The following is a 24,737-nucleotide window of genomic DNA, read 5'->3' as shown; positions in this document are numbered from 1 at the left end:
AAACGGTCACGATCGCGATGAAGGCATGTCAGGTGACCATACACCGGAGATTCGGAAGCTTACATTGCCGCGTATCCCGCTGGCTTTAAAAGCAAACATGTGAACAACGCATTAAATATGGAGCGCTTCACGGATTTGCGTGTCATCCTTTCGCAGGGGCCATGCTAATCTTCTCTGTATCGATCCAATTTTAGTATACGTGCTGCCATAGCAAGCACAAACACAGCGACCCTAACAAGGTCCCTATATGCCTCGTTTCTCAGCCGGCTCTCATGCAGGTGGTGAGGACAAGAAGACCATCTTGCTAAACTCGTTACAGTGCAGCACACTTACATTTACATGTATCCGTTTGGCAGATGCTTCCGAGCTGCTAGGAAATCGCCCCCACAACCGTTGCTCTGCCCAGCACAACGTACTACCAACCGAGCTTTCCTTGGGTTGGGCACACGGACGGATTTAACCTCCCACCGCGTTTAGGGACGGGGTAACTGAGAGAATGAAGCTTCTCGCGGGATGAGCATAATGATAAATCTAGCAGCGGAACAGAAAGCACAAAACACACTTGTCAATGGTATGGGTAACAGAACAAAAGGGGTATTGGGCGTGGCCTCAAACATGCTGTGTTTGAGGAGCTGCCTCAAACAAAAGAAAGTTGTCTGTTAAACGGTCTTTACTGCGTCTGCATCCATTCATACTGAAAGCAAACCACAAACCCTTCTTCTTTCCAAGACTTGGCAAAACCTTTAAGCAAAGCAATTTGAAAAGAGACAAACCAGGTTGTCATTCCAAACAAAAGCTGACGTTGAGGCGCTAAGCCCACCACCAATGGGAACTCGCGACCGAGCCGAGGATCAGCAAGATGGTGGCATAATGAGAAGGCCCACACGCCCGGACCTGACAGAACAAAGGCTCGCGATAAAGGCACATGCAAATTGCAGGGCACTGATCGGAACTTTCCTGACTATTGTACATGGGCCTCTATCATGCTCTCCCTCATTATGGTATGTGGGGGTGTGGCCTATTACGTACTTATTGACAAAAGAAGAGGTTGGAGGGGAAGAAAACCACAGCATCAGATTCAGTCTAGGCGTCGCCAAAGTTGTTAACGTTACAAAACGAGGACTTGGAGCAACAGAGGCAATTAGCTTGAAGAAACAAACAACAGTTTTCCCAGTGGCCTCCAATCGCAGTTCAGCCATGCTCAGTGCAAACCTTTATCTCAACCACTGAGAACATTCGATGTGTGTTTCTTTGTTTTACTGTTTTTGGTGCAAGGGTGGACACGCATGATGTAAACGGTCACGATAGCGATGAAGGCATGTCAGGTGACCATACACCGGAGATTCGGAAGCTTACATTGCCGCGTATCCCGCTGGCTTTAAAAGCAAACATGTAAACAACGCATTAAATATGGAGCGCTTCACGGATTTGCGTGTCATCCTTTCGCAGGGGCCATGCTAATCTTCTCTGTATCGATCCAATTTTAGTATACGTGCTGCCGTAGCAAGCACAAACACAGCAACCCTAACAAGGTCCCTATATGCCTCGTTTCTCAGCCGGCTCTCATGCAGGTGGTGAGGACAAGAAGACCATCTTGCTAAACTCGTTACAGTGCAGCACACTTACATTTACATGTATCCGTTTGGCAGATGCTTCCGAGCTGCTAGGAAATCGCCCCCACAACCGTTGCTCTGCCCAGCACAACGTACTACCAACCGAGCTTTCCTTGGGTTGGGCACACGGACGGATTTAACCTCCCACCGCGTTTAGGGACGGGGTAACTGAGAGAATGAAGCTTCTCGCGGGATGAGCATAATGATAAATCAAGCAGCGGCACAGAAAGCACAAGACACACTTGTCAATGGTATGGGTAACTGAACAAAAGGGGTATTGGGCGTGGCCTCAAACATGCTGTGTTTGAGGAGCTGCCTCAAACAAAAGAAAGTTGTCTGTAAAACGGTCTTTACTGCGTCTGCATCCATTCATACTGAAAGCAAACCACAAACCCTTCTTCTTTCCAAGACTTGGCAAAACCTTTAAGCAAAGCAATTTGAAAAGAGACAAACCAGGTTGTCATTCCAAACAAAAGCTGACGTTGAGGCGCTAAGCCCACCACCAATGGGATCTCGCGACCGAGCCGAGGATCAGCAAGATGGTGGCATAATGAGAAGGCCCACATGCCTGGACCTGACAGAACAAAGCAAGTATATATCGCTGCATCCCGGAGACTGCAGGTGGGAGGATCTTATGCTGCAAGTAGGAGGGATTTCAGAAATGTGCAAGTAGGAGAAGTTACGCTTTAAATGGGACGGTGGTGAATCCTCTGGAAGTTTGTACAGCCAACTTGCGGCTAAAGCCCCACCCACTTGCTGCTAACCCACCCATTTGCAGCTGGCTCCAACCTCCGTTTATACCCCTTTCGAACAAAGGCTCGCGATAAAGGCACATGCAAATTGCAGGGACCTGATCGGAGCTTTCCTGACTATTGTACATGGGCCTCTATCATGCTCTCCCTCATTATTGTACGTGGGGGTGTGGCCTATTACGTACTTACTGACAAAAGAAGAGGCTGGAGGGGAAGAAAACCACAGCATCAGATTCAGTCTAGGCGTCGCCAAAGTTGTTAACGTGACAAAACGAGGACTTGGAGCAACAGAGGCAATTAGCTTGAAGAAACAAACAACAGTTTTCCCAGTGGCCTCCAATCGCAGTTCACCCATGGTCAGTGCAAACCTTTATCTCCTCCACTGAGAACATTCGATTTGTGTTTCTTTGTTTTACTATTTTTGGTGCAAGGGTGGACACGCATGATGTAAACGGTCACGATCGCGAGGAAGGCATGTCAGGTGACCATACACCGGAGATTCGGAGGGTAACATTGCCGCGTATCCCGCTGGCTTTAAAAGCAAACATGCAAACAACGCATTAAATATGGAGCGCTTCACGGATTTGCGTGTCATCCTTTCGCAGGGGCCATGCTAATCTTCTCTGTATCGATCCAATTTTAGTATACGTGCTGCCGTAGCGAGCACAAACACAGCGACTCTAACAAGGTCCGTATATGCCTTGTTTCTCAGCCAGCTCTCAGGCAGGTGGTGAGGACAAGAAGACCATCTTGCTTAACTCGTTACAGTGCAGCACACTTACATTTACATGTATCCGTTTGGCAGATGCTTCCGAGCTGCTAGGAAATCGCCCCCACAACCGTTGCTCTGCCCAGCACAACGTACTACCAACCGAGCTTTCCTTGGGTTGGGCACACGGACGGATTTAACCTCCCACCGCGTTTAGGGACGGGGTAACTGAGAGAATGAAGCTTCTCGCAGGATGAGCATAATGATAAATGTAGCAGCGGCACAGAAAGCACAAGACACACTTGTCAGTGGTATGGGTAACGGAACACAAGGGGTTTTGGGCGTGGCCTCAAACATGCTGTGTTTGAGGAGCTGCCTCACACAAAAGAAAGTTGTCTGTTAAACGGTCTTTACTGCGTCTGCATCCATTCATACTGAAAGCAGGCCACAAACCCTTCTTCTTTCCAAGATTTGGCAAAACCTTTAAGCAAAGCAATTTGAAAAGAGACAAACCAGGTTGTCATTCCAAACAAAAGCTGACGTTGAGGCGCTAAGCCCACCACCAAAGGGAACTCGCGGCCGAGCCGAGGATCAGCAAGATGGTGGCATAATGAGAAGGCCCACACGCCTGGACCTGACAGAACAAAGGCTCGCGATAAAGGCACATGCAAATTGCAGGGCACTGATCGGAGCTTTCCTGACTATTGTACATGGGCCTCTATCATGCTCTCCCTCATTATTGTACGTGGGGGTGTGGCCTATTACGTACTTATTGACAAAAGAAGAGGTTGGAGGGGAAGAAAACCACAGCATCAGATTCAGTCTAGGCGTCGCCAAAGTTGTTAACGTGACAAAACGAGGACTTGGAGCAACAGAGGCAATTAGCTTGAAGAAACAAACATCAATTTTCCCAGTGGCCTCCAATTGCAGTTCAGCCATGCTCAGTGCAAACCTTTATCTCCTCCACTGAGAACATTCGAAGTGTGTTTCTTTGTTTTACTGTTTTTGGTGCAAGGGTGGACACGCATGATGTAAACGGTCACGATCGCGAGGAAGGCATGTCAGGTGACCATACACCGGAGATTCGGAAACTACGATTGGTGTGTATCGCGCTGGCTTTAAAAGCAAACATGTAAACAAAGCATTAAATATGGAGCGCTTCACGGATTTGCGTGTCATCCTTTCGCAGGGGCCATGCTAATCTTCTCTGTATCGATCCAATTTTAGTATACGTGCTGTTGTAGCAAGCACAAACCAGTGACCCTAACAAGGTCCCTATATTCCTCGTTTCTCAGCCAGCTCTCAGGCAGGTGGTGAGGACAAGAAGACCATCTTGCTAAACCCGTTACAGTGCAGCACACTTACATTTACATGTATCCGTTTGGCAGATGCTTCCGAGCTGCTAGGAAATCGCCCCCACAACCGTTGCTCTGCCCAGCACAACGTACTACCAACCGTGCTTTCCTTGGGTTGGGCACACGGACGGATTTAACCTCCCACCGCGTTTAAGGACGGGGTAACTGAGAGAATGAAGCTTCTCGCGGGATGAGCATAATGATAAATGTAGCAGCGGCACAGAAAGCACAAGACACACTCGTCAGTGGTATGGGTAACAGAACACAAGGGGTATTGGGCATGGCCTCAAACATGCTGTGTTTGAGGAGCTGCCTCAAACAAAAGAAAGTTGTCTGTTAAACGGTCTTTACTGCATCTGCATCCATTCATACTGAAAGCAGGCCACAAACCCTTCTTCTTTCCAAGACGTGGCAAAACCTTTAAGCAAAGCAATTTGAAAAGAGACAAACCAGGTTGTCATTCCAAACAAAAGATGACGTCGAGGCGCTAAGCCCACCACCAATGGGAACTCGCGACCGAGCCGAGGATCAGCAAGATGGTGGCATAATGAGAAGGCCCACACGCCTGGACCTGACAGAACAAAGGCTCGCTATAAAGGCACATGCAAATTGCAGGGCACTGATCGGAGCTTTCCTGACTATTGTACATGGGCCTCTATCATGCTCTCCCTCATTATTGTACGTGGGGGTGTGGCCTATTACGTACTTATTGAAAAAAGAAGAGGTTGGAGGGGAAGAAAACCACAGCATCAGATTCAGTCTAGGCGTCGCCAAAGTTGTTAACGTGACAAAACGAGGACTTGGAGCAACAGAGGCAATTAGCTTGAAAAAACAAACAACAGTTTTCCCAGTGGCCTCCAATCCGAGTTCAGCCATGCTCAGTGCAAACCTTTATCTCCTCCACTGAGAACATTCGATGTGTGTTTCTTTGTTTTACTGTTTTTGGTGCAAGGGTGGACACGCATGATGTAAACGGTCACGATCGCGAGAAAGGCATGTCAGGTGACCATACACCGGAGATTCAGAGGCTAACATTGCCGCGTATCCCGTTGGCTTTAAAAGCAAACATGCAAACAACGCGTTAAATATGGAGCGCTTCACGGATTTGCGTGTCATCCTTTCGCAGGGGCCATGCTAATCTTCTCTGTATCGATCCAATTTTAGTATACGTGCTGCCGTAGCAAGCACAAACAAAGCGACCCTAACAGGGTCCCTATATGCCTCGTTTCTCAGCCAGCTCTCAGGCAGGTGGTGAGGACAAGAAGACCATCTTGCTAAACTCGTTACAGTGCAGCACACTTACATTTACATTTATCCGTTTGGCAGATGCTTCTGAGCTGCTAGGAAATCGCCCCCACAACCGTTGCTCTGCCCAGCACAACGTACTACCAACCGTGCTTTCCTTGGGTTGGGCACACGGACGGATTTAACCTCCCACCGCGTTTAGGGACGGGGTAACTGAGAGAATGAAGCTTCTAGCGGGATGAGCATAATCATAAATGTAGCAGCGGCACAGAAAGCACAAGACACACTCGTCAGTGGTATGGGTAACAGAACACAAGGGGTATTGGGCATGGCCTCAAACATGCTGTGTTTGAGGAGCTGCCTCACACAAAAGAAAGTTGTCTGTTAAACGGTCTTTACTGCGTCTGCATCCATTCATACTGAAAGCAGGCCACAAACCCTTCTTCTTTCCAAGATTTGGCAAAACCTTTAAGCAAAGCAATTTGAAAAGAGACAAACCAGGTTGTCATTCCAAACAAAAGCTGACGTTGAGGCGCTAAGCCCACCACCAAAGGGAACTCGCGGCCGAGCCGAGGATCAGCAAGATGGTGGCATAATGAGAAGGCCCACACGCCTGGACCTGACAGAACAAAGGCTCGCGATATGGGCACATGCAAATTGCAGGGCACTGATCGGAGCTTTCCTGACTATTGTACATGGGCCTCTATCATGCTCTCCCTCATTATTGTACGTGGGGGTGTGGCCTATTACGTACTTATTGACAAAAGAAGAGGTTGGAGGGGAAGAAAACCACAGCATCAGATTCAGTCTAGGCGTCGCCAAAGTTGTTAACGTGACAAAACGAGGACTTGGAGCAACAGAGGCAATTAGCTTGAAGAAACAAACAACAATTTTCCCAGTGGCCTCCAATTGCAGTTCAGCCATGCTCAGTGCAAACCGTTATCTCCTCCACTGAGAACATTCGAAGTGTGTTTCTTTGTTTTACTGTTTTTGGTGCAAGGGTGGACACGCATGATGTAAACGGTGACGATCGCGAGGAAGGCATGTCAGGTGACCATACACCGGAGATTCGGAAACTACGATTGGTGCGTATCGCGCTGGCTTTAAAAGCAAACATGTAAACAAAGCATTAAATATGGAGCGCTTCACGGATTTGCGTGTCATCCTTTCGCAGGGGCCATGCTAATCTTCTCTGTATCGATCCAATTTTAGTATACGTGCTGCCATAGCAAGCACAAACACAGTGATCCTAACAAGGTCCCTATATTCCTCGTTTCTCAGCCAGCTCTCAGGCAGGTGGTGAGGACAAGAAGACCATCTTGCTAAACCCGTTACAGTGCAGCACACTTACATTTACATGTATCCGTTTGGCAGATGCTTCCGAGCTGCTAGGAAATCGCCCCCACAACCGTTGCTCTGCCCAGCACAACGTACTACCAACCGTGCTTTCCTTGGGTTGGGCACACGGACGGATTTAACCTCCCACCGCGTTTAGGGACGGGGTAACTGAGAGAATGAAGCTTCTCGCGGGATGAGCATAATGATAAATGTAGCAGCGGCACAGAAAGCACAAGACACACTCGTCAGTGGTATGGGTAACAGAACACAATGGGTATTGGGCGTGGCCTCAAACATGCTGTGTTTGAGGAGCTGCCTCAAACAAAAGAAAGTTGTCTGTTAAACGGTCTTTACTGCGTCTGCATCCATTCATACTGAAAGCAGCCCACAAACCCTTCTTCTTTCCAAGACGTGGCAAAACCTTTAAGCAAAGCAATATGAAAAGAGACAAACCAGGTTGTCATTCCAAACAAAAGATGACGTTGAGGCGCTAAGCCCACCACCAATGGGAACTCGCGACCGAGCCGAGGATCAGCAAGATGGTGGCATAATGAGAAGGCCCACACGCCTGGACCTGACAGAACAAAGGCTCGCGATAAAGGCACATGCAAATTGCAGGGCACTGATCGGAGCTTTCCTGACTATTGTACATGGGCCTCTATCATGCTCTCCCTCATTATTGTACGTGGGGGTGTGGCCTATTACGTACTTATTGACAAAAGAAGAGGTTGGAGGGGAAGAAAACCACAGCATCAGATTCAGTCTAGGTGTCGCCAAAGTTGTTAACGTGACAAAACGAGGACTTGGAGCAACAGAGGCAATTAGCTTGAAGAAACAAACAACAGTTTTCCCAGTGGCCTCCAATCGCAGTTCAGCCATGCTCAGTGCAAACCTTTATCTCCTCCACTTAGAACATTCGATGTGTGTTTCTTTGTTTTACTGTTTTTGGTGCAAGGGTGGATACGCATGATGTAAACGGTCACGATCGCGAGGAAGGCATGTCAGGTGACCATACACGGGAGATTCGGAGGCTAACATTGCCGCGTATTCCGCTGGCTTTAAAAGCAAACATGTAAACAAAGCATTAAATATGGAGCGCTTCACGGATTTGCGTGTCATCCTTTCGCAGGGGCCATGCTAATCTTCTCTGTATCGATCCAATTGTAGTATACGTTCTGCCGTAGCAAGCACAAACACAGCGATTCTAACAAGGTCCCTATATGCCTCGTTTCTCAGCCAGCTCTCAGGCAGGTGGTGAGGACAAGAAGACCATCTTGCTAAACTCGTTACAGTGCAGCACACTTACATTTACATGTATCCGTTTGGCAGATGCTTCCGAGCTGCTAGGAAATCGCCCCCACAACCGTTGCTCTGCGCAGCACAACGTACTACCAACCGAACTTTCCTTGGGTTGGCCACACGGACGGATTTAACCTCCCACCGCGTTTAGGGACGGGGTAACTGAGAGAATGAAGCTTCTCGCGGGATGAGCATAATGATAAATGTAGCAGCGGCACAGAAAGCACAAGACACACTTGTCAGTGATATGGGTAACAGAACACAAGGAGTATTGGGCGTGGCCTCAAACATGGTGTGTTTGAGGAGCTGCCTCAAACAAAAGAAAGTTGTCTGTTAAACGGTCTTTACTGCGTCTGCATCCATTCAAACTGAAAGCAGGCCACAAACCCTTCTTCTTTCCAAGACTTGGCAAAACCTTTAGGCAAAGCTATTTGAAAAGAGACAAACCAGGTTTCTGCGTCTGCATCCATTCATACTGAAAGCAGGCCACAAACCCTTCTTCTTTCCAAGACTTGGCAAAACCTTTAAGCAAAGCAATTTGAAAAGAGACAAACCAGTTGTCATTGCAAACAAAAGAGGACGTTGAGGCCCTAAACCCACCACCAATGGGAACTCGCGACCGAGCCGAAGATCAGCAAGATGGTGGCATAATGAGAAGGCCCACACGCCTAGACCTGACAGAACAAAGGCTCGCGATAAAGGCACATGCAAATTGCAGGGCACTGATCGGAGCTTTCCTGACTATTGTACATGGGCCTCTATCATGCTCTCCCTCATTATTGTATGTGGGGGTGTGGCCTATTACGTACTTTTTGACAAAAGAAGAGGTTGGAGGGGAAGAAAACCACAGCATCAGATTCAGTCTAGGCGTCGCCAAAGTTGTTAACGTGACAAAACGAGGACTTGGAGCAACAGAGGCAATTAGCTTGAAGAAACAAACAACAGTTTTCCCAGTGGCCTCCAATCGCAGTTCAGCCATGCTCAGTGCAAACCTTTATCTCAACCACTGAGAACATTCGATGTGTGTTTCTTTGTTTTACTGTTTTTGGTGCAAGGGTGGACACGCATGATGTAAACGGTCACGATCGCGATGAAGGCATGTCAGGTGACCATACACCGGAGATTCGGAAGCTTACATTGCCGCGTATCCCGCTGGCTTTAAAAGCAAACATGTGAACAACGCATTAAATATGGAGCGCTTCACGGATTTGCGTGTCATCCTTTCGCAGGGGCCATGCTAATCTTCTCTGTATCGATCCAATTTTAGTATACGTGCTGCCATAGCAAGCACAAACACAGCGACCCTAACAAGGTCCCTATATGCCTCGTTTCTCAGCCGGCTCTCATGCAGGTGGTGAGGACAAGAAGACCATCTTGCTAAACTCGTTACAGTGCAGCACACTTACATTTACATGTATCCGTTTGGCAGATGCTTCCGAGCTGCTAGGAAATCGCCCCCACAACCGTTGCTCTGCCCAGCACAACGTACTACCAACCGAGCTTTCCTTGGGTTGGGCACACGGACGGATTTAACCTCCCACCGCGTTTAGGGACGGGGTAACTGAGAGAATTAAGCTTCTCGCGGGATGAGCATAATGATAAATCTAGCAGCGGCACAGAAAGCACAAGACACACTTGTCAATGGTATGGGTAACAGAACAAAAGGGGTATTGGGCGTGGCCTCAAACATGCTGTGTTTGAGGAGCTGCCTCAAACAAAAGAAAGTTGTCTGTTAAACAGTATTTACTGCGTCTGCATCCATTCATACTGAAAGCAAACCACAAACCCTTCTTCTTTCCAAGACTTGGCAAAACCTTTAAGCAAAGCAATTTGAAAAGAGACAAACCAGGTTGTCATTCCAAACAAAAGCTGACGTTGAGGCGCTAAGCCCACCACCAATGGGAACTCGCGACCGAGCCGAGGATCAGCAAGATGGTGGCATAATGAGAAGGCCCACACGCCCGGACCTGACAGAACAAAGGCTCGCGATAAAGGCACATGCAAATTGCAGGGCACTGATCGGAGCTTTCCTGACTATTGTACATGGGCCTCTTTCATGCTCTCCCTCATTATTGTACGTGGGGGTGTGGCCTATTACATACTTATCGACAAAAGAAGAGGTTGGAGGGGAAGAAAACCACAGCATCAGATTCAGTCTCGGCGTCACCAAAGTTGTTAACGTGACAAAACGAGGACTTGGAGCAACAGAGGCAATTAGCTTGAAGAAACAAACAACAGTTTTCCCATTGGCCTCCAATCGCAGTTCAGCCATGCTCAGTGCAAACCTTTATCTCAACCACTGAGAACATTCGATGTGTGTTTCTTTGTTTTACTGTTTTTGGTGCAAGGGTGGACACGCATGATGTAAACGGTCACGATCGCGATGAAGGCATGTCAGGTGACCATACACCGGAGATTCGGAAGCTTACATTGCCGCGTATCCCGCTGGCTTTAAAAGCAAACATGTAAACAAAGCATTAAATATGGAGCGCTTCACGGATTTGCGTGTCATCCTTTCGCAGGGGCCATGCTAATCTTCTCTGTATCGATCCAATTTTAGTATACGTGCTGCCGTAGCAAACACAAACACAGCGACCCTAACAAGGTCCCTATATGCTTCGTTTCTCAGCCGGCTCTCATGCAGGTGGTGAGGACAAGAAGACCATCTTGCTAAACTCGTTACAGTGCAGCACACTTACATTTACATGTATCCGTTTGGCAGATGCTTCCGAGCTGCTAGGAAATCGCCCCCACAACCGTTGCTCTGCCCAGCACAACGTACTACCAACCAAGCTTTCCTTGGGTTGGGCACACGGACGTATTTAACCTCCCACCGCGTTTAGGGACGGGGTAACTGAGAGAATGAAGCTTCTCGCGGGATGAGCATAATGATAAATCTAGCAGCGGCACAGAAAGCACAAGAAACACTTGTCAATGGTATGGGTAACAGAACAAAAGGGGTATTGGGCGTGGCCTCAAACATGCTCTGTTTGAGGAGCTGCCTCAAACAAAAGAAAGTTGTCTGTTAAACGGTCTTTACTGCGTCTGCATCCATTCATACTGAAAGCAAACCACAAACCCTTCTTCTTTCCAAGACTTGGCAAAACCTTTAAGCAAAGCAATTTGAAAAGAGACAAACCAGGTTGTCATTCCAAACAAAAGCTGACGTTGAGGCGCTAAGCCCACCACCAATGAGAACTCGCGACCGAGCCGAGGATCAGCAAGATGGTGGCATAATGAGAAGGCCCACACGCCTGGACCTGACAGAACAAAGGCTCGCGATAAAGGCACATGCAAATTGCAGGGCACTGATCGGAGCTTTCCTGACTATTGTACATGGGCCTCTATCATGCTCTCCCTCATTATTGTACGTGGGGGTGTGGCCTATTACGTACTTATTGACAAAAGAAGAGGTTGGATGGGAAGAAAACCACAGCATCAGATTCAGTCTAGGCGTCGCCAAAGTTGTTAACGTGACAAAACGAGGACTTGGAGCAACAGAGGCAATTAGCTTGAAGAAACAAACAACAGTTTTCCCAGTGGCCTCCAATCGCAGTTCAGCCATGCTCAGTGCAAACCTTTATCTCCTCCACTGAGAACATTCGATGTGTGTTTCTTTGTTTTACTGTTTTTGGTGCAAGGGTGGACACGCATGATGTAAACGGTCACGATCGCCAGGAAGGCATGTCAGGTGACCATACACCGGAGATTCGGAGCCTAACATTGCACGTATCCCGCTGGCTTTAAAAGCAAACATGTAAACAACACATTAAACATGGAGCGCTTCATGGATTTGTGTGTCATCCTTTGGCAGGGACCATGCTAATCTTCTCTGTATCGATCCAATTTTAGTACACGTGCGGCAGTAGCAAGCACAAACACAGTGACCCTAACAAAGTCTCTATATGCCTCGTTTCTCAGCCAGCTCTCAGGCAGGTGGTGAGGACAAGAAGACCATCTTGCTAAACTCGTTACAGTGCAGCACACTTACATTTACATGTATCCGTTTGGCAGATTCTTCCGAGCTGCTAGGAAATCGCCCCCACAACCGTTGCTCTGCCCAGCACAACGTACTACACACTGAGCTTTCCTTGGGTTGGGCACACGGACGGATTTAACCTCCCACCGCATTTAGGGATGGGATAACTGAGAGAATGAAGCTTCTCGCGGGATGAGCATAATGATAAATGTAGCAGCGGCACAGAAAGCACAAGACACACTTGTCAGTGGTATGGGTAACAGAACACAAGGGGTATTGGGCGTGGCCTCAAACATGCTGTGTTTGAGGAGCTGCCTCAAACAAAAGAAAGTTGTCTGTTAAACGGTCTTTACTGCGTCTGAATCCATTCATACTGAAAGCAGGCCAAAAACCCTTCTTCTTTCCAAGACTTGGCAAAACCTTTAAGCAAAGCAATTTGAAAAGAGACCAACCAGGTTGTCATTCCAAACAAAAGATGACGTTGAGGCGCTAAGCCCACCACCAATGGGAACTCGCGACCGAGCCGAGGATCAGCATGATGGTGGCATAATGAGAAGGCCCACACGCCTGGACCTGACAGAACAAAGGCTCGCGATAAAGGCACATGCAAATTGCAGGGCACTGATCGGAGCTTTCCTGACTATTGTACATGGGCCTCTATCATGCTCTCCCTCATTATTGTACGTGGGGGTGTGGCCTATTACGTACTTATTGACACAAGAAGAGGTTGGAGGGGAAGAAAACCACAGCATCAGATTCAGTCTAGGCGTCGCCAAAGTTGTTAACGTGACAAAACGAGGACTTGGAGCAACAGAGGCAATTAGCTTGAAGAAACAAACAACAGTTTTCCCAGTGGCCTCCAATCGCAGTTCAGCCATGCTCAGTGCAAACCTTTATCTCCTCCACTGAGAACATTCGATGTGTGTTTCTTTGTTTTACTGTTTTTGGTGCAAGGGTGGACACGCATGATGTAAACTGTCACTATCGCGATGATGGCATGTCAGGTGACCATACACCGGAGATTCGGAAGCTAACATTGCCGCGTATCCCGCTGGCTTTAAAAGCAAACATGTAAACAACACATTAAATGTGGAGCGCTTCATGGATTTGTGTGTCATCCTTTGGCAGGGACCATGCTAATCCTCTCTGTATCGATACAATTTTAGTATACGTGCTGCTGTAGCAAGCACAAACACAGTGACCCTAACAAGGTCGTTATATGCATCGTTTCTCAGCCAGCTCTCAGGCAGGTGGTGAGGACAAGAAGACCATCTTGCTAAACTCGTTACAGTGCAGCACACTTACATTTACATGTATCCGTTTGGCAGATTCTTCCGAGCTGCTAGGAAATCGCCCCCACAACCGTTGCTCTGCCCAGCACAACGTACTACCAACTGAGCTTTCCTTGGGTTGGGCACAAGGACGGATTTAACCTCCCACCGCGTTTAGGGATGGGGTAACTGAGAGAATGAAGCTTCGCGCGGGATGAGCATAATGATAAATGTAGCAGCGGCACAGAAAGCACAAGACACACTTGTCAGTGGTATGGGTAACAGAACACAAGGGGTATTGGGCGTGGCCTCAAACATGCTGTGTTTGAGGAGCTGCCTCAAACAAAAGAAAGTTGTCTGTTAAACGGTTTTTACTGCGTCTGCATCCATTCATACTGAAAGCAGGCCACAAACCCTTTTTCTTTCCAAGACTTGGCATAACCTTTAAGCAAAGCAATTGAAAAGAGACAAACCAGGTTGTCATTCTAAACAAAAGATGACGTTGAGGCCCTAAGCCCACCACCAATGGGAACTCGCGACCGAGCCGAAGATCAGCAAGATGGTGGCATAATGAGAAGGCCCACACGCCTGGACCTGACAGAACAAAGGCTCGCGATAAAGGCACATGCAAATTGCAGGGCACTGATCGGAGCTTTCCTGACTATTGTACATGGGCCTCTATCATGTCTCCCTCATTATTGTACGTGGGGGTGTGGCCTATTACGTACTTATTGACAAAAGAAGAGGTTGGAGGGGAAGAAAACCACAGCATCAGATTCAGTCTAGGCGTCGCCAAAGTTGTTAACGTGACAAAACGAGGACTTGGAGCAACAGAGGCAATTAGCTTGAAGAAACAAACAACAGTTTTCCCAGTGGCCTCCAATCGCAGTTCAGCCATGCTCAGTGCAAACCTTTATCTCCTCCACTGAGAACATTCGATGTGTGTTTCTTTGTTTTACTGTTTTTGGTGCAAGGGTGGACACGCATGATGTAAACGGTCACGATCGCGAGGAAGGCATGTCAGGTGACCACACACCGGAGATTCGGAGGCTAACATTGCCGCGTATCCCGCTGGCTTTAAAAGCAAACATGTAAACAACGCATTAAATATGGAGCGCTTCACGGATTTGCGTGTCATCCTTTCGCAGGGGCCATGCTAATCTTCTCTGTATCGATCCAATTTTAGTATACGTGCTGCCGTAGCAAACACAAACACAGCGACCCTAACAAGGTCCCTATATGCTTCGTTTCTCAGCCGGCTCTCATGCAGGTGGTGAGGACAAGAAGACCATCTTGCTAAACTCGTTACAGTGCAGCACACTTACATTTACATGTATCCGTTTGGCAGATGCTTCCGAGCTGCTAGGAAATCGCCCCCACAACCGTTGCTCTGCCCAGCACAACGTACTACCAACCGAGCTTTCCTTGGGTTGGGCACACGGACGGATTTAACCTCCCACCGCGTTTAGGGACGGGGTAACTGAGAGAATGAAGCTTCTCGCGGGATGAGCATAATGATAAATCTAGCAGCGGCACAGAAAGCACAAGAAACACTTGTCAATGGTATGGGTAACAGAACAAAAGGGGTATTGGGCGTGGCCTCAAACATGCTGTGTTTGAGGAGCTGCCTCAAACAAAAGAAAGTTGTCTGTTAAACGGTCTTTACTGCGTCTGCATCCATTCATACTGAAAGCAAACCACAAACCCTTCTTCTTTCCAAGACTTGGCAAAACCTTTAAGCAAAGCAATTTGAAAAGAGACAAACCAGTTGTCATTGCAAACAAAAGAGGACGTTGAGGCCCTAAGCCCACCACCAATGGGAACTCGCGACCGAGCCGAAGATCAGCAAGATGGTGGCATAATGAAAAGCCCACACGCCTAGACCTGACAGAACAAAGGCTCGCGATAAAGGCACATGCAAATTGCAGGGCACTGATCGGAACTTTCCTGACTATTGTACATGGGCCTCTATCATGCTCTCCCTCATTATGGTATGTGGGGGTGTGGCCTATTACGTACTTATTGACAAAAGAAGAGGTTGGAGGGGAAGAAAACCACAGCATCAGATTCAGTCTAGGCGTCGCCAAAGTTGTTAACGTTACAAAACGAGGACTTGGAGCAACAGAGGCAATTAGCTTGAAGAAACAAACAACAGTTTTCTCAGTGGCCTCCAATCGCAGTTCAGCCATGCTCAGTGCAAACCTTTATCTCAACCACTGAGAACATTCGATGTGTGTTTCTTTGTTTTACTGTTTTTGGTGCAAGGGTGGACACGCATGATGTAAACGGTCACGATAGCGATGAAGGCATGTCAGGTGACCATACACCGGAGATTCGGAAGCTTACATTGCCGCGTATCCCGCTGGCTTTAAAAGCAAACATGTAAACAACGCATTAAATATGGAGCGCTTCACGGATTTGCGTGTCATCCTTTCGCAGGGGCCATGCTAATCTTCTCTGTATCGATCCAATTTTAGTATACGTGCTGCCGTAGCAAACACAAACACAGCGACCCTAACAAGGTCCCTATATGCTTCGTTTCTCAGCCGGCTCTCATGCAGGTGGTGAGGACAAGAAGACCATCTTGCTAAACTCGTTACAGTGCAGCACACTTACATTTACATGTATCCGTTTGGCAGATGCTTCCGAGCTGCTAGGAAATCGCCCCCACAACCGTTGCTCTGCCCAGCACAACGTACTACCAACCAAGCTTTCCTTGGGTTGGGCACACGGACGGATTTAACCTCCCACCGCGTTTAGGGACGGGGTAACTGAGAGAATGAAGCTTCTCGCGGGATGAGCATAATGATAAATCTAGCGGCGGCACAGAAAGCACAAGAAACACTTGTCAATGGTATGGGTAACAGAACAAAAGGGGTATTGGGCGTGGCCTCAAACATGCTGTGTTTGAGGAGCTGCCTCAAACAAAAGAAAGTTGTCTGTTAAACGGTCTTTACTGCGTCTGCATCTATTCATACTGAAAGCAAACCACAAACCCTTCTTCTTTCCAAGACTTGGCAAAACCTTTAAGCAAAGCAATTTGAAAAGAGACAAACCAGTTGTCATTGCAAACAAAAGAGGACGTTGAGGCCCTAAGCCCACCACCAATGGGAACTCGCGACCGAGCCGAAGATCAGCAAGATGGTGGCATAATGAGAAGGCCCACACGCCTAGACCTGACAGAACAAAGGCTCGCGATAAAGGCACATGCAAATTGCAGGGCACTGATCGGAACTTTCCTGACTATTGTACATGGGCCTCTATCATGCTCTCCCTCATTATGGTATGTGGGGGTGTGGCCTATTATGTACTTATTGACAAAAGAAGAGGTTGGAGGGGAAGAAAACCACAGCATCAGATTCAGTCTAGGCGTCGCCAAAGTTGTTAACGTTACAAAACGAGGACTTGGAGCAACAGAGGCAATTAGCTTGAAGAAACAAACAACAGTTTTCTCAGTGGCCTCCAATCGCAGTTCAGCCATGCTCAGTGCAAACCTTTATCTCAACCACTGAGAACATTCGATGTGTGTTTCTTTGTTTTACTGTTTTTGGTGCAAGGGTGGACACGCATGATGTAAACCGTCACGATAGCGATGAAGGCATGTCAGGTGACCATACACCGGAGATTCGGAAGCTTACATTGCCGCGTATCCCGCTGGCTTTAAAAGCAAACATGTAAACAACGCATTAAATATGGAGCGCTTCACGGATTTGCGTGTCATATTTTCGCAGGGGCCATGCTAATCTTCTCTGTATCGATCCAATTTTAGTATACGTGCTGCCGTAGCAAGCACAAACACAGCAACCCTAACAAGGTCCCTATATGCCTCGTTTCTCAGCCGGCTCTCATGCAGGTGGTGAGGACAAGAAGACCATCTTGCTAAACTCGTTACAGTGCAGCACACTTACATTTACATGTATCCGTTTGGCAGATGCTTCCGAGCTGCTAGGAAATCGCCCCCACAACCGTTGCTCTGCCCAGCACAACGTACTACCAACCGAGCTTTCCTTGGGTTGGGCACACGGACGGATTTAAACTCCCACCGCGTTTAGGGACGGGGTAACTGAGAGAATGAAGCTTCTCGCGGGATGAGCATAATGATAAATCAAGCAGCGGCACAGAAAGCACAAGACACACTTGTCAATGGTATGGGTAACAGAACAAAAGGGGTATTGGGCGTGGCCTCAAACATGCTGTGTTTGAGGAGCTGCCTCAAACAAAAGAAAGTTGTCTGTAAAACGGTCTTTACTGCGTCTGCATCCATTCATACTGAAAGCAAACCACAAACCCTTCTTCTTTCCAAGACTTGGCAAAACCTTTAAGCAAAGCAATTTGAAAAGAGACAAACCAGGTTGTCATTCCAAACAAAAGCTGACGTTGAGGCGCTAAGCCCACCACCAATGGGATCTCGCGACCGAGCCGAGGATCAGCAAGATGGTGGCATAATGAGAAGGCCCACATGCCTGGACCTGACAGAACAAAGCAAGTATATATCGCTGCATCCCGGAGACTGCAGGTGGGAGGATCTTATGCCGCAAGTAGGAGGGATTTCAGAAATGTGCAAGTAGGAGAAGTTACGCTTTAAATGGGACGGTGGTGAATCCTCTGGAAGTTTGTACAGCCAACTTGCGGCTAAAGCCCCACCCACTTGCTGCTAACCCACCCATTTGCAGCTGGCTCCAACCTCCGTTTATACCCCTTTCGAACAAAGGCTCGCGATAAAGGCACATGCAAATTGCAGGGACCTGATCAGAGCTTTCCTGACTATTGTACATGGGCCTCTATCATGCTCTCCCTCATTATTGTACGTGGGGGTGTGGCCTATTACGTACTTACTGACAAAAGAAGAGGCTGGAGGGGAAGAAAACCACAGCATCAGATTCAGTCTAGGCGTCGCCAAAGTTGTTAACGTGACAAAACGAGGACTTGGAGCAACAGAGGCAATTAGCTTGAAGAAACAAACAACAGTTTTCCCAGTGGCCTCCAATCGCAGTTCACCCATGCTCAGTGCAAACCTTTATCTCCTCCACTGAGAACATTCGATGTGTGTTTCTTTGTTTTACTGTTTTTGGTGCAAGGGTGGACACGCATGATGTAAACGGTCACGATCGCGAGGAAGGCATGTCAGGTGACCATACACCGGAGATTCGGAGGGTAACATTGCCGCGTATCCCGCTGGCTTTAAAAGCAAACATGCAAACAACGCATTAAATATGGAGCGCTTCACGGATTTGCGTGTCATCCTTTCGCAGGGGCCATGCTAATCTTCTCTGTATCGATCCAATTTTAGTATACGTGCTGCCGTAGCGAGCACAAACACAGCGACTCTAACAAGGTCCCTATATGCCTTGTTTCTCAGCCAGCTCTCAGGCAGGTGGTGAGGACAAGAAGACCATCTTGCTTAACTCGTTACAGTGCAGCACACTTACATTTACATGTATCCGTTTGGCAGATGCTTCCGAGCTGCTAGGAAATCGCCCCCACAACCGTTGCTCTGCCCAGCACAACGTACTACCAACCGAGCTTTCCTTGGGTTGGGCACACGGACGGATTTAACCTCCCACCGCGTTTAGGGACAGGGTAACTGAGAGAATGAAGCTTCTCGCAGGATGAGCATAATGATAAATGTAGCAGCGGCACAGAAAGCACAAGACACACTTGTCAGTGGTATGGGTAACGGAACACAAGGGGTTTTGGGCGTGGCCTCAAACATGCTGTGTTTGAGGAGCTGCCTCACACAAAAGAAAGTTGTCTGTTAAACGGTCTTTACTGCGTCTGCATCCATTCATACTGAAAGCAGGCCACAAACCCTTCTTCTTTCCAAGATTTGGCAAAACCTTTAAGCAAAGCAATTTGAAAAGAGACAAACCAGGTTGTCATTCCAAACAAAAGCTGACGTTGAGGCGCTAAGCCCACCACCAAAGGGAACTCGCGGCCGAGCCGAGGATCAGCAAGATGGTGGCATAATGAGAAGGCCCACACGCCTGGACCTGACAGAACAAAGGCTCGCGATAAAGGCACATGCAAATTGCAGGGCACTGATCGGAGCTTTCCTGACTATTGTACATGGGCCTCTATCATGCTCTCCCTCATTATTGTACGTGGGGGTGTGGCCTATTACGTACTTATTGACAAAAGAAGAGGTTGGAGGGGAAGAAAACCACAGCATCAGATTCAGTCTAGGCGTCGCCAAAGTTGTTAACGTGACAAAACGAGGACTTGGAGCAACAGAGGCAATTAGCTTGAAGAAACAAACAACAATTTTCCCAGTGGCCTCCAATTGCAGTTCAGCCATGCTCAGTGCAAACCTTTATCTCCTCCACTGAGAACATTCGAAGTGTGTTTCTTTGTTTTACTGTTTTTGGTGCAAGGGTGGACACGCATGATGTAAACGGTCACGATCGCGAGGAAGGCATGTCAGGTGACCATACACCGGAGATTCGGAAACTACGATTGGTGTGTATCGCGCTGGCTTTAAAAGCAAACATGTAAACAAAGCATTAAATATGGAGCGTTTCACGGATTTGCGTGTCATCCTTTCGCAGGGGCCATGCTAATCTTCTCTGTATCGATCCAATTTTAGTATACGTGCTGCTGTAGCAAGCACAAACACAGTGACCCTAACAAGGTCCCTATATTCCTCGTTTCTCAGCCAGCTCTCAGGCAGGTGGTGAGGACAAGAAGACCATCTTGCTAAACCCGTTACAGTGCAGCACACTTACATTTACATGTATCCGTTTGGCAGATGCTTCCGAGCTGCTAGGAAATCGCCCCCACAACCGTTGCTCTGCCCAGCACAACGTACTACCAACCGTGCTTTCCTTGGGTTGGGCACACGGACGGATTTAACCTCCCACCGCGTTTAAGGACGGGGTAACTGAGAGAATGAAGCTTCTCGCGGGATGAGCATAATGATAAATGTAGCAGCGTCACAGAAAGCACAAGACACACTCGTCAGTGGTATGGGTAACAGAACACAAGGGGTATTGGGCATGGCCTCAAACATGCTGTGTTTGAGGAGCTGCCTCAAACAAAAGAAAGTTGTCTGTTAAACGGTCTTTACTGCATCTGCATCCATTCATACTGAAAGCAGGCCACAAACCCTTCTTCTTTCCAAGACGTGGCAAAACCTTTAAGCAAAGCAATTTGAAAAGAGACAAACCAGGTTGTCATTCCAAACAAAAGATGACGTCGAGGCACTAAGCCCACCACCAATGGGAACTCGCGACCGAGCCGAGGATCAGCAAGATGGTGGCATAATGAGAAGGCCCACACGCCTGGACCTGACAGAACAAAGGCTCGCGATAAAGGCACATGCAAATTGCAGGGCACTGATCGGAGCTTTCCTGACTATTGTACATGGGCCTCTATCATGCTCTCCCTCATTATTGTACGTGGGGGTGTGGCCTATTACGTACTTATTGACAAAAGAAGAGGTTGGAGGGGAAGAAAACCACAGCATCAGATTCAGTCTAGGCGTCGCCAAAGTTGTTAACGTGACAAAACGAGGACTTGGAGCAACAGAGGCAATTAGCTTGAAGAAACAAACAACAATTTTCCCAGTGGCCTCCAATTGCAGTTCAGCCATGCTCAGTGCAAACCTTTATCTCCTCCACTGAGAACATTCGAAGTGTGTTTCTTTGTTTTACTGTTTTTGGTGCAAGGGTGGACACGCATGATGTAAACGGTCACGATCGCGAGGAAGGCATGTCAGGTGACCATACACCGGAGATTCGGAAACTACGATTGGTGCGTATCGCGCTGGCTTTAAAAGCAAACATGTAAACAAAGCATTAAATATGGAGCGCTTCACGGATTTGCGTGTCATCCTTTCGCAGGGGCCATGCTAATCTTCTCTGTATCGATCCAATTTTATTATACGTGCTGCCATAGCAAGCACAAACACAGTGATTCTAACAAGGTCCCTATATGCCTCGTTTCTCAGAAGCTCTCAGGCAGGTGGTGAGGACAAGAAGACCATCTTGCTAAACCCGTTACAGTGCAGCACACTTACATTTACATGTATCCGTTTGGCAGATGCTTCCGAGCTGCTAGGAAATCGCCCCCACAACCGTTGCTCTGCCCAGCACAACGTACTACCAACCGTGCTTTCCTTGGGTTGGGCACACGGACGGATTTAACCTCCCACCGCGTTTAGGGACGGGGTAACTGAGAGAATGAAGCTTCTCGCGGGATGAGCATAATGATAAATGTAGCAGCGGCACAGAAAGCACAAGACACACTCGTCAGTGGTATGGGTAACAGAACACAAGGGGTATTGGGCATGGCCTCAAACATGCTGTGTTTGAGGAGCTGCCTCAAACAAAAGAAAGTTGTCTGTTAAACGGTCTTTACTGCATCTGCATCCATTCATACTGAAAGCAGGCCACAAACCCTTCTTCTTTCCAAGATTTGGCAAAACCTTTAAGCAAAGCAATTTGAAAAGAGACAAACCAGGTTGTCATTCCAAACAAAAGATGACGTCGAGGCGCTAAGCCCACCACCAATGGGAACTCGCGACCGAGCCGAGGATCAGCAAGATGGTGGCATAATGAGAAGGCCCACACGCCTGGACCTGACAGAACAAAGGCTCGCGATAAAGGCACATGCAAATTGCAGGGCACTGATCGGAGCTTTCCTGACTGTTGTACATGGGCCTCTATCATGCTCTCCCTCATTATTGTACGTGGGGGTGTGGCCTATTACGTACTTATTGACAAAAGAAGAGGTTGGAGGGGAAGAAAACCACAGCATCAGATTCAGTCTAGGCGTCGCCAAAGTTGTTAACGTGACAAAACGAGGACTTGGAGCAACAGAGGCAATTAGCTTGAAGAAACAAACAACAATTTTCCCAGTGGCCTCCAATTGCAGTTCAGCCATGCTCAGTGCAAACCTTTATCTCCTCCACTGAGAACATTCGAAGTGTGTTTCTTTGTTTTACTGTTTTTGGTGCAAGGGTGGACACGCATGATGTAAACGGTCACGATCGCGAGGAAGGCATGTCAGGTGACCATACACCGGAGATTCGGAAACTACGATTGGTGTGTATCGCGCTGGCTTTAAAAGCAAACATGTAAACAAAGCATTAAATATGGAGCGCTTCACGGATTTGCGTGTCATCCTTTCGCAGGGGCCATGCTAATCTTCTCTGTATCGATCCAATTTTAGTATACGTGCTGCTGTAGCAAGCACAAACACAGTGACCCTAACAAGGTCCCTATATTCCTCGTTTCTCAGCCAGCTCTCAGGCAGGTGGTGAGGACAAGAAGACCATCTTGCTAAACCCGTTACAGTGCAGCACACTTACATTTACATGTATCCGTTTGGCAGATGCTTCCCAGCTGCTAGGAAATCGCCCCCACAACCGTTGCTCTGCCCAGCACAACGTACTACCAACCGTGCTTTCCTTGGGTTGGGCACACGGACGGATTTAACCTCCCACCGCGTTTAAGGACGGGGTAACTGAGAGAATGAAGCTTCTCGCGGGATGAGCATAATGATAAATGTAGCAGCGTCACAGAAAGCACAAGACACACTCGTCAGTGGTATGGGTAACAGAACACAAGGGGTATTGGGCATGGCCTCAAACATGCTGTGTTTGAGGAGCTGCCTCAAACAAAAGAAAGTTGTCTGTTAAACGGTCTTTACTGCATCTGCATCCATTCATACTGAAAGCAGGCCACAAACCCTTCTTCTTTCCAAGACGTGGCAAAACCTTTAAGCAAAGCAATTTGAAAAGAGACAAACCAGGTTGTCATTCCAAACAAAAGATGACGTCGAGGCGCTAAGCCCACCACCAATGGGAACTCGCGACCGAGCCGAGGATCAGCAAGATGGTGGCATAATGAGAAGGCCCACACGCCTGGACCTGACAGAACAAAGGCTCGCGATAAAGGCACATGCAAATTGCAGGGCACTGATCGGAGCTTTCCTGACTATTGTACATGGGCCTCTATCATGCTCTCCCTCATTATTGTACGTGGGGGTGTGGCCTATTACGTACTTATTGACAAAAGAAGAGGTTGGAGGGGAAGAAAACCACAGCATCAGATTCAGTCTAGGCGTCGCCAAAGTTGTTAACGTGACAAAACGAGGACTTGGAGCAACAGAGGCAATTAGCTTGAAGAAACAAACAACAATTTTCCCAGTGGCCTCCAATTGCAGTTCAGCCATGCTCAGTGCAAACCTTTATCTCCTCCACTGAGAACATTCGAAGTGTGTTTCTTTGTTTTACTGTTTTTGGTGCAAGGGTGGACACGCATGATGTAAACGGTCACGATCGCGAGGAAGGCATGTCAGGTGACCATACACCGGAGATTCGGAAACTACGATTGGTGCGTATCGCGCTGGCTTTAAAAGCAAACATGTAAACAAAGCATTAAATATGGAGCGCTTCACGGATTTGCGTGTCATCCTTTCGCAGGGGCCATGCTAATCTTCTCTGTATCGATCCAATTTTAGTATACGTGCTGCCATAGCAAGCACAAACACAGTGATCCTAACAAGGTCCCTATATGCCTCGTTTCTCAGCCAGCTCTCAGGCAGGTGGTGAGGACAAGAAGACCATCTTGCTAAACCCGTTACAGTGCAGCACACTTACATTTACATGTATCCGTTTGGCAGATGCTTCCGAGCTGCTAGGAAATCGCCCCCACAACCGTTGCTCTGCCCAGCACAACGTACTACCAACCGTGCTTTCCTTGGGTTGGGCACACGGACGGATTTAACCTCCCACCGCGTTTAGGGACGGGGTAACTGAGAGAATGAAGCTTCTCGCGGGATGAGCATAATGATAAATGTAGCAGCGGCACAGAAAGCACAAGACACACTCGTCAGTGGTATGGGTAACAGAACACAAGGGGTATTGGGCATGGCCTCAAACATGCTGTGTTTGAGGAGCTGCCTCAAACAAAAGAAAGTTGTCTGTTAAACGGTCTTTACTGCGTCTGCATCCATTCATACTGAAAGCAGGCCACAAACCCTTCTTCTTTCCAAGACGTGGCAAACCTTTAAGCAAAGCAATATGAAAAGAGACAAACCAGGTGGTCATTCCAAACAAAAGATGACGTTGAGGCGCTAAGCCCACCACCAATGGGAACTCGCGACCGAGCCGAGGATCAGCAAGATGGTGGCATAATGAAAAGGCACACACGCCTGGACCTGACAGAACAAAGGC

At 48.0% G+C, this 24,737-nt stretch overlaps 19 non-coding genes across 19 annotated transcripts; all 19 read right to left on the bottom strand.

Moving 5' to 3' along the window:
* Nucleotides 1-111: 111 nt before the first annotated feature.
* Nucleotides 112-218, bottom strand: LOC135747352 (U6 spliceosomal RNA). The gene has a single exon (XR_010531858.1). It is a non-coding gene; the product is annotated as a U6 spliceosomal RNA (small nuclear RNA).
* Nucleotides 219-1,404: 1,186 nt separating this feature from the next.
* On the bottom strand, nt 1,405-1,511 carry LOC135747348 (U6 spliceosomal RNA). Its single transcript, XR_010531854.1, has one exon. It is a non-coding gene; the product is annotated as a U6 spliceosomal RNA (small nuclear RNA).
* A 1,414-nt stretch (nt 1,512-2,925) lies between these two features.
* LOC135747414 (U6 spliceosomal RNA) lies at nt 2,926-3,032 on the bottom strand. The gene has a single exon (XR_010531918.1). It is a non-coding gene; the product is annotated as a U6 spliceosomal RNA (small nuclear RNA).
* A 1,186-nt stretch (nt 3,033-4,218) lies between these two features.
* Nucleotides 4,219-4,325, bottom strand: LOC135747362 (U6 spliceosomal RNA). Its single transcript, XR_010531868.1, has one exon. It is a non-coding gene; the product is annotated as a U6 spliceosomal RNA (small nuclear RNA).
* Nucleotides 4,326-5,510: 1,185 nt separating this feature from the next.
* On the bottom strand, nt 5,511-5,617 carry LOC135747422 (U6 spliceosomal RNA). The gene has a single exon (XR_010531925.1). It is a non-coding gene; the product is annotated as a U6 spliceosomal RNA (small nuclear RNA).
* Nucleotides 5,618-6,803: 1,186 nt separating this feature from the next.
* On the bottom strand, nt 6,804-6,910 carry LOC135747349 (U6 spliceosomal RNA). The gene has a single exon (XR_010531855.1). It is a non-coding gene; the product is annotated as a U6 spliceosomal RNA (small nuclear RNA).
* Nucleotides 6,911-8,096: 1,186 nt separating this feature from the next.
* LOC135747371 (U6 spliceosomal RNA) lies at nt 8,097-8,201 on the bottom strand. The gene has a single exon (XR_010531877.1). It is a non-coding gene; the product is annotated as a U6 spliceosomal RNA (small nuclear RNA).
* A 1,294-nt stretch (nt 8,202-9,495) lies between these two features.
* On the bottom strand, nt 9,496-9,602 carry LOC135747353 (U6 spliceosomal RNA). Its single transcript, XR_010531859.1, has one exon. It is a non-coding gene; the product is annotated as a U6 spliceosomal RNA (small nuclear RNA).
* Nucleotides 9,603-10,788: 1,186 nt separating this feature from the next.
* LOC135747364 (U6 spliceosomal RNA) lies at nt 10,789-10,895 on the bottom strand. Its single transcript, XR_010531870.1, has one exon. It is a non-coding gene; the product is annotated as a U6 spliceosomal RNA (small nuclear RNA).
* Nucleotides 10,896-12,080: 1,185 nt separating this feature from the next.
* On the bottom strand, nt 12,081-12,187 carry LOC135747377 (U6 spliceosomal RNA). The gene has a single exon (XR_010531883.1). It is a non-coding gene; the product is annotated as a U6 spliceosomal RNA (small nuclear RNA).
* A 1,186-nt stretch (nt 12,188-13,373) lies between these two features.
* Nucleotides 13,374-13,480, bottom strand: LOC135747375 (U6 spliceosomal RNA). The gene has a single exon (XR_010531880.1). It is a non-coding gene; the product is annotated as a U6 spliceosomal RNA (small nuclear RNA).
* A 1,184-nt stretch (nt 13,481-14,664) lies between these two features.
* Nucleotides 14,665-14,771, bottom strand: LOC135747365 (U6 spliceosomal RNA). Its single transcript, XR_010531871.1, has one exon. It is a non-coding gene; the product is annotated as a U6 spliceosomal RNA (small nuclear RNA).
* A 1,184-nt stretch (nt 14,772-15,955) lies between these two features.
* On the bottom strand, nt 15,956-16,062 carry LOC135747366 (U6 spliceosomal RNA). Its single transcript, XR_010531872.1, has one exon. It is a non-coding gene; the product is annotated as a U6 spliceosomal RNA (small nuclear RNA).
* Nucleotides 16,063-17,247: 1,185 nt separating this feature from the next.
* On the bottom strand, nt 17,248-17,354 carry LOC135747374 (U6 spliceosomal RNA). The gene has a single exon (XR_010531879.1). It is a non-coding gene; the product is annotated as a U6 spliceosomal RNA (small nuclear RNA).
* A 1,414-nt stretch (nt 17,355-18,768) lies between these two features.
* LOC135747416 (U6 spliceosomal RNA) lies at nt 18,769-18,875 on the bottom strand. Its single transcript, XR_010531919.1, has one exon. It is a non-coding gene; the product is annotated as a U6 spliceosomal RNA (small nuclear RNA).
* Nucleotides 18,876-20,061: 1,186 nt separating this feature from the next.
* On the bottom strand, nt 20,062-20,168 carry LOC135747419 (U6 spliceosomal RNA). Its single transcript, XR_010531922.1, has one exon. It is a non-coding gene; the product is annotated as a U6 spliceosomal RNA (small nuclear RNA).
* Nucleotides 20,169-21,354: 1,186 nt separating this feature from the next.
* LOC135747411 (U6 spliceosomal RNA) lies at nt 21,355-21,461 on the bottom strand. Its single transcript, XR_010531915.1, has one exon. It is a non-coding gene; the product is annotated as a U6 spliceosomal RNA (small nuclear RNA).
* Nucleotides 21,462-22,646: 1,185 nt separating this feature from the next.
* Nucleotides 22,647-22,753, bottom strand: LOC135747356 (U6 spliceosomal RNA). The gene has a single exon (XR_010531862.1). It is a non-coding gene; the product is annotated as a U6 spliceosomal RNA (small nuclear RNA).
* A 1,186-nt stretch (nt 22,754-23,939) lies between these two features.
* On the bottom strand, nt 23,940-24,046 carry LOC135747351 (U6 spliceosomal RNA). The gene has a single exon (XR_010531857.1). It is a non-coding gene; the product is annotated as a U6 spliceosomal RNA (small nuclear RNA).
* Between the last annotated feature and the right edge of the window lie 691 nt (nt 24,047-24,737).

This window comes from Paramisgurnus dabryanus, chromosome 14 (assembly GCF_030506205.2).
Source record: "Paramisgurnus dabryanus chromosome 14, PD_genome_1.1, whole genome shotgun sequence".
NCBI lineage: Eukaryota > Metazoa > Chordata > Actinopteri > Cypriniformes > Cobitidae > Paramisgurnus > Paramisgurnus dabryanus.
Note: the sequence above shows the minus strand (reverse complement) of the source record. Positions and strands in the feature narration are given on the sequence as shown.